The sequence below is a fragment of the Pteropus medius genome, unplaced genomic scaffold, assembly GCF_902729225.1.
Source record: "Pteropus medius unplaced genomic scaffold, Ma_sr-lr_union100, whole genome shotgun sequence".
Lineage (NCBI taxonomy): Eukaryota > Metazoa > Chordata > Mammalia > Chiroptera > Pteropodidae > Pteropus > Pteropus medius.
The window spans coordinates 3,440,452-3,448,858 of record NW_024342644.1 but is presented as its reverse complement, the minus strand read 5'-3'; positions in this window follow the sequence as shown (position 1 = coordinate 3,448,858).

Sequence of the window (8,407 nt, the reverse complement as noted above, 5' to 3'; positions counted from 1 at the left end):
TGCACGATGCCCAACATGTGCACAGGTCAACTCTCGCCCCATCCCAAAGGAAAATATCGGCACTCGATTAAGAGGACAAGCTCCTGGAGAGCATTGGGAAGTGGACTTTACAGAAGTTGCTCCTGGCACTTTTGGATTTAAATATCTTCTGGTATTCATTGACACCTATTCTGGATGGACTGAGGCCTTCCCCACAAAAAAGGAAACTGCACAAGTAGTAGCTAAGAAATTAATTACAGAAATAGTGCCTCGATTTGGCTTGCCCTTATCATTGGGGTCCGACAATGGCCCGGCATTCATTGCCCAAACAAGTCACATGTTAGCTAAGGTATTAGGGATTAATTGGAAATTACATTGTATTTACAGACCTCAGAGTTCAGGACAAGTAGAAAGGATGAATAGAACACTTAAGGAAACTTTAACTAAATTTAAGCTGGAAACTGGGGAGAATTGGGTGAGCCTTCTTCCTTTTGCTTTGTTACGGGCCCGGTGTACTCCATATATTATGGGAATTTCCCCTTATGAAATAATGTTTGGGAGACATCCCCCTTTACTCCCTAAAATTGGAATTGAAAAGGTTACAATGAGTAATAATACAAGTTTCCTTAAGTCTCTACAGGCCTTGCAACAAACCCAAAATCAAGTCAAGGGCTTAATTAAAGCTGCTAGACCGACTCCGGGGACATCACAGCCTCACCCACATCATCCAGGTGATTGGGTGTGGATAAAGAAGATCCAGCCTGCTAGCCTAGAGCCCCGGTGGGATGGTCCATTTCCAGTAATCCTGACCACACCAACGGCTGTCAAAGTTGCAGGAAAAAGACATTGGATTCACCATACCCGCCTTAAGACAGCTCAACCTCCCCCGGAGACAGAAAAATGGAAGGCAACACCCACAGAGGATCCACTCAAGATAAGACTCTCGCGGGAATGATTATAATTGGGTTAATTGTTATCAATAATGTAAAAGGGAACCCTCATCAACCTCAACAGGCTAAATGGGAATTAATTAAATCAGAAACAGGCATTCCCATATTAGTAAACCAGACTACGTACCAGCCTACATTTCATGTGGATTTGTGTGATATATTAGGAAAGAAATTTAATTTTATAAGTGATGACTTGCCTAGAGGTCCAGGAGCTAATTTTTTATCTGGCCCCTGGTATGGTTGTGGCAGGGAGGACAAAGAAAGAGGTATTCAACAAGTAGAGTTATATATGTGTCCCAGAGAAGGCCAAAGCACTTGCCATAAGCTAAACCAATATTATTGTGGCCATTGGGGTTGTGAGACCATAGCCCCTTAGGAGAACACAAACAGACCCCTTTCTGACTCTTACACGACCTAGTCAGTCTTCCTGTGCCACAGCAGGGAAATGCAATCCTGTCATTTTTACTGTCAAAAATTGGGAAGATCCATCTTGGGTGATTGGAAAAACCTGGGGATTAAGGTTGTATGTTTTTGGAACTGATCCTGGAGTGTTAATAACAATACAGAAAAAGCCTGTCAGGATGCCAACGTTAGTTCTAGGTCCTGTTAGGCCTAATGACGGAGGGTTAAATGCCTTAACTCCTACACAGTCAGCAATTACTAGGAGCACTAATAATGCCAACAAAGGACATAGACCTAGACAGCCTTATAGACCCCCCAGGGATACTCCTGAATCTGTCTTGACCATGCTGAATAATGTTTATAAGTTTGCTAATGACAGTAACTCAAATGCTACAAAGGATTGTTGGTTTTGTCTGAACCCTGCCCCACCTTATTATGTAGGACTTGGTGTCATTGCTAACCTTGGCACAGATCAAACTGCTATTAGGAATGTAATATCTCCGAATGTTACTATTTGCCCTTGGGGAACCAAAAACCCATCTGTAACGTTGGGAGATTTACAAGGAAAGGGAACTTGTGTGTATACTAACACTTATAGAGTTGATAAATCTAGGTATAAGGAAAATTGTAAATCATCTATTTTAGTAAATAGCACCTCTTCTACTTATTTAGCGGCCCCTAGTGGCACTTGGTTTGCTTGTAATACTGGTTTAACTCCCTGTATTAATCTTAACTATTGGAAAAATAATACTGGATTTTGTGTGCTGGTTCATGTTATACCTCAGGTGTATATGATGAGCGGACAAGAAGGAAGACAAGCAATGGATTTGGGGGGAGGATATAACTATCCTCGGCGTAAGCGAGCAGTTCCACTGCTTGTGCCGCTCCTAGTTGGCCTAGGAGTGGCAGGATCAGCTGCAATTGGGACTGCTGCTTTGGTTACAGGGAATCAAGGTATAGCCTGGCTCACAAAGAAGATTAATAACGATTTAAGCACTCTAGAGAAATCAATTAATCATCTTGAAACATCTCTTAATTCTTTAGCTGAAGTAGTACTGCAGAATAGAAGAGGTTTAGACCTCTTATTTCTTAAGCAAGGAGGTTTGTGTGTAGCACTAGGAGAAACTTGCTGTTTTTATGTTAATCATTCTGGAATTATTAGGGATAGTTTAGCATTAATTAGACAAAGAGTAAAAGACAGAAATGAGAAGTTAAAACAAGGAAGCAACTGGTATGAATCTTGGTTTAATGGAAACTCTTGGTTAACCACGTTATTGTCAGCTATAGCAAGACCATTGATAATTCTGCTGTTATTACTGACCTTTGGGCCATGCTTGATCAAATGGGTTAAGAGTTTAATCCAATCCAATATAACTGGGGCAAAGATTTTAATTTTAGGAGCGTCAGCCCCGACCCATTGGCCAGAAATCCCGACTTCTGACTCAAAGATTGAGTCATTCTAAAGAAAACCAGTGGGGAATGTAATGGCCTGCTGAAATGTGAAAGGGTTAAAGAATAATTAAAACCTGAAACTGGACAAAGGAAGTCCATAACTTAGGCCTAGTTTCTGGAACCCCTAACCACACTCTGTTAATCATAAAACTTGTAACAATGAGCTCATACGCTAACTGCCAATTTTAGCCTGTGTAACCCCGCTTGCTTGCGTGGCATGAAAAATAATCAATTGTATATAAGCTGAAAATTACTGTTTGGCCATTGCCCATGGGAACATTGGCTATTGCCCATGGGAACATAGGCAATCACCCATAGGAACATAACATTCTAACATAAGCTTTCTGCTTCTGTACTTCCCGCTTGCACACCTGACCAGTGGGTTGACAGGTAGTGAATAGGAGAAAGATGGACCTTTGTGTTTAAGACAGAATGAGGAATAGGATTTAGGGCTTAAAAACCTTGTATCTTGGCATTTCGGGGCTGCTCCTTTGCAAGGACAGCCGCCGGCTAATAAACTGTCTCCTGGTTAAGAGCACTCAAGTTGGGTCTGGTTATTCTGGACACAACACACCCAAACCTACTGCCTCAGAATCTGCATTTTCACAAGATCTCCATATGATTCTTATACACATTGAAGTTTGAGAAATACAGCTTTAGGAGTTTCCCATTTATCTTTAGTGATAGGAAATTGTTGATTCTTTGGGGACAAAAATATAGAGTTTTCAATAGAATTGGTAAAGTTCTTTCAAGGGCATTAATATCCAAAAAGAAAAAGTATCAAGGAGTCTGACATGCACATATCATATGCAAATTTGGGAGACATTGCAGAACTTACTCATTGAGGTATATATTAGGGTTTTCTGGTCTGCAAGTACTGAGTAACAAATCAATCTGTCATACACAATAATAAAGTTTGTTGATTGTAGAAGCAGAAGTAGGGTAGAGTAGGATCCAGGTGTGATGCAATCAGCAATTCAATCATGTTATCAAGAATTGAGATTTTTTAAGTCTCTCCATTTCTCAGATCAGAGTCAGGGTCATCTTAAGACAAGTGTCCCTCATATTTTCAAGATGACTATAAATAAGGCTATAAGAATTTTTGTTTATATTCTGTGGAAGGGAGAAAGAAAATGTCTTCCCCAAGAATGGTTTATAATAAAGATGAGCATATAATTTATTTTCCAAACCACAATAACTTTTAAAAATAAAAGGGGACACTATTAATAGTCACCAGTAAATAAGGCATAAACCTGGACTTTCTCAGACAAACAAAGACATGTGGTCACTGGTCATCATGTATATTAGATACATAAGAATTTCCCTTCAGTCAAATCAGGTCACATGCCTTTTTCTTGGACATAAAAACAGCTACCAGAAGAATACCATTAGATAATTGACTTAGACTAACTTTAAATACCATTTTACAACTAGAAACAGGTGAATGAATATTTAAAGGTGAAAAAAGATACCTATTAGAAAAGAAAAAAGGGGATAAATAGGTGTTGGGTATGCAACTGATGGAGTTATTTACAGGAGGCATTGGTAGAACCTACCAGCACTACAAATTCAGATGGAGTGTTGGTGTTGAGCAACCACAGCACCATAAGACAGATGCCCTCAGGCATGCGATGATTCGTGCTCATCACTAACACCCTGGTTGCCTATAATGCTTCATTAAGTATAATAGCTTGGTATCGAAATGGCCTTTCTTTTTGTAAAAAATCATGATAGTAGATGGTGGGTGCATTTCTTTTCTTATTTGAAAATGTAAAAGCTAGTCATCCAGTGTCAGATGCTCACATTTCTGTTTATAACTTCACTGACTATTGACATTTCAGTCAGGGTACAACCTCATCGGGGTTGATGATAACTGTGATCTTTTCTCAAATAAGATGTTTATTTTTAACATTAGAATTATGAAACTTTTTCAAAATGATAAAAACAATCTTGATCGCGACATTAAAGATGTTTTAAAGATGAAAAAATAAATCATGTCAATTTCCTGCCTCTAACATAATAAGTAATTTCACCTTGGGGATATTCCCTTCCAGTCTTTGCTCACATGCATACGTATTTTAACACAGATGTAATCATGGCATCAGTGTAATTTTGTGTTCTGTTTTATCACTCTAGCACCATACTGTAAACATTCTAATTAGCGTGCTGTTCCTACAAGAAGTGCTCAGGTGAAAGATGTTAAAGAAATGAAACCCCTGAAAGAACTGACAGCTACATGAAATTTTTCTGTTCAAGCCCATATATTCTAAATCACATGGGATTGAAGAAATTGTTCTTTTTGCTTTGAATCTAGCTTGTATTGACAATCCAAAATCAGTAATCATGGATTAAAGCCTCTAAAAAATATGGCACTGATTTTCAAAAAGAAGATACGAGTAGCAAGAAGCAAATGGGTCTTTTAGCTAAAGACAAAATTCTCCTCATTCTTTGCTCTTATTGGAGATTTTGTGATTACACTCACTCTGCTATTTGGTGATGTTTCAAGTATCTGTAGAAATATTTGACATTTTAGTCTAAATTGAAGTATGTGTCCATACATACCATTTTTAAATAAAAAACGCTAAATCACTGACTATATCCAGGCACCCCAACAAACAGTCATGGGGGAGAGATAAGGAGTAATAAGGATTTTTCCCTTTCCTCTGTGCTCACAAGAGGACAGAGCATGTTTCCACCAGGATGTATATGGAGGAAAGAGCCTAACATATAGAGAGAGGATTCTGCTGCCAGTTCCTGAGCCTCATCAGGCCACCGCCCTTCACATGTCTGTTCCCGCATTTGACAGTGAGCTCCTAAATCAGATGTGAGGGCTTTTTTTCCTTTCCTATAATTCAACCTCTTGGCATAATTTCTGGCAACATGGTGCTCAGCAGATACTGCCTGAATGTCTAAATTAATCATAAAATAAATTCCATGGTATTTTTGAAGACAACAATGTTATAGGATTTTTTTTTAAGCTGCGCTTTCTATATATTCGACCTCTCCAAGATGCTTTCTTCATAAAAAGGGAATATTTAATAAATTTCCTCTATGATTCAGTGGGGCAATTTGGTAAAGCAGAAGAACATTTTGAGGCCACTGGAGCATCATTTCATAAATTGCCCTCTGCTTCTGCTATAGAAGCTTCAATGCATCTACTTACAGGCATCATAAAGCACCAAGTATGTGGCTTCATCAGGGAACTGCACTATTGTTTCAAAACCAACTAGTCTGGATTAATTATGTGATAGGAATAGAGGAAACATTTTCTGGGAAGCAGTCACTCCCCTACACTGATGATGAAAATATCAGTACTTTTCTGGGGAAACTGGCAACATGCACAAAAAGATTTTGGCACAAAAATTTCACTTCCAGGATTTTATCTTCAATGAGTATTTGAGGAGGTAACGTAAGACCGTTTAAATAATATTCATGGTATGCAATCTGTATGTCTTCATTTATGAAAATACAGGCTATTTTAATATGTGCAAGACACTGAGTTTCCCATAATCACAAAACATTGAAGAGATGAAGACTATGCCTCTTCCATCTTCAGGGGTGCTTTCTATGAAAAAAAGAATCTGATAGATGACAACGCCTTCTCTATGAACCAGGCTGTATCAAGCTTTGATTTTGAGAAAAATGAGAGAAAACTGGAGTTTTAAATTACCAAAGCAACAAATTTTTCTCCTCTAAATTTCTAGATATCCGCTTTGACCTAACAGTCAGGAAAAATCTACAGTTAGAAATAACATGTTAATAGAATATTGGACGAAGATAGATATAGATAGATGATACAGAGATAGAGGAGATAGAGATAGAGATAGAGACAGATAGACAGAGAGATAGAGATATACATACATACACATAGATATAGCCATTAGGCAAATGAGTACTATGCATTATAAATGTTTATATTATATATATATAATACGTGCAATATATAATATTTTATTTACACACACACATATACACATATATATGTGTGTGTATATATATATATGTGTATATATATATATATATATATACACATATATATATATATAAACACTTCTCCTCCAAGATAAGTGAAAGTAACTATAGGAAAGATAGAAACAAGAAATGTATCACTTTCATTTTATTTGAGGTCCCATGAGAATGGAACCTAGCCTCTCCAACAGTCCAGTTTAATCCCATTTTAAAATTACCATCTTCTTTTATGTGCCTTTTAAATATTATTTACACAATTACTTTCAACTCCTTTCTCTGATTACTATGCTCAATGCTGCATTTGTGGTAACTATGAAGTACAGGGCATTACATATGTATAGTTTTGTTCCTGGACAAATAAAAAGGTCTGGTCTCCATACCAAAGACTTTACCATCTAATTCATGCAAATATAAACCAAGAGTTTAAACCATACCCCGCCCCCCCCAAAAAAAATTATAGATATAAACATTTCTTACAGAACTCAAGATTTTATTTAAATAGTTGCTTTTATTAAGAAAAATTGGAATAAATTTCTATTTCACCAACTTCATTCTAAGAGAGAAAATCAATTGAACATATTTTTCTTATCATGATTTATTCCTATTCTCAAAAGGCGTGTAGTCCCTTCATACTATGAGGATCTCAATAAGATTAACACACATAAACCACAGTTAATCATTCTTCTCCCTATTTACTTCCAACAGCAAGTCATTATCTCCTTCAATCCCAGATGTAAATTACCTTCTTCCCAGAATATTTTCTCTCCAACTACAAAATATTTATCAAATGCCCCATCTTTCACCCTAACATAACTTGAAAAAATTTACAAAACAACGTTGTGTTTCATGGTCCCTGGTAAACACATTTTCCCTTCTATTTCAGAAATGCTTGATCTTCTTCAGGGTGTCAGTGAACTATGTAATCCCAGGGCCAAATTTGGACCATGACTTGCTTTTTGTTTTTTTCAATTATGATAAAATAAATAAATAATAACATAAAATTCATCATCTTAACCATTTTTAAGTGTATGGATCAGTAATGTTAAGTATATTTACATTGTTGTGCAACAGATCTCTAGAAATTTTTCATCTTGCAAAACTGCAACTCTATATCTATTGAATATCATCTCCCCATTTCCTGTCCCTTGAATTCCTGATAATCACTATTCTGCCTTCTTTTTCTATGAATTTGACTACTTTACATATCTCATATTAGTATAATCACAATGTTTGTCTGTGGCTTATTTTATTTAGCATAATGTTCTTTATTTATTTTTTAAATTTATTTTTAATTATAGTTGACATACAAGATTATATTAATTTCAAGTGTACAATATAGTAATTCAACATTTATATAACTTATATCAGGTATATTTTTTTATTAAGTTTATTGGGGTAACATTGGTTAATACAATTACATAATTTTCCGGTGTACATTATAATTTGACATCTACATATTCTATTGTGTGTTTACCACCCAAAGTCCAGTTTCCTTCAGCTACCATATATTTGATCTCCTTTACCACTTTGCCCTCCCCTTACCTCCCTATATTTGACTCCCTTTACCCATCTACCTCCCTCCTCCTCCCACACCCTTTACTCTCTGGTAACCACTAGTCCATTGTCCATGTCCATGAGTCTCTGTTTGTTTGTCC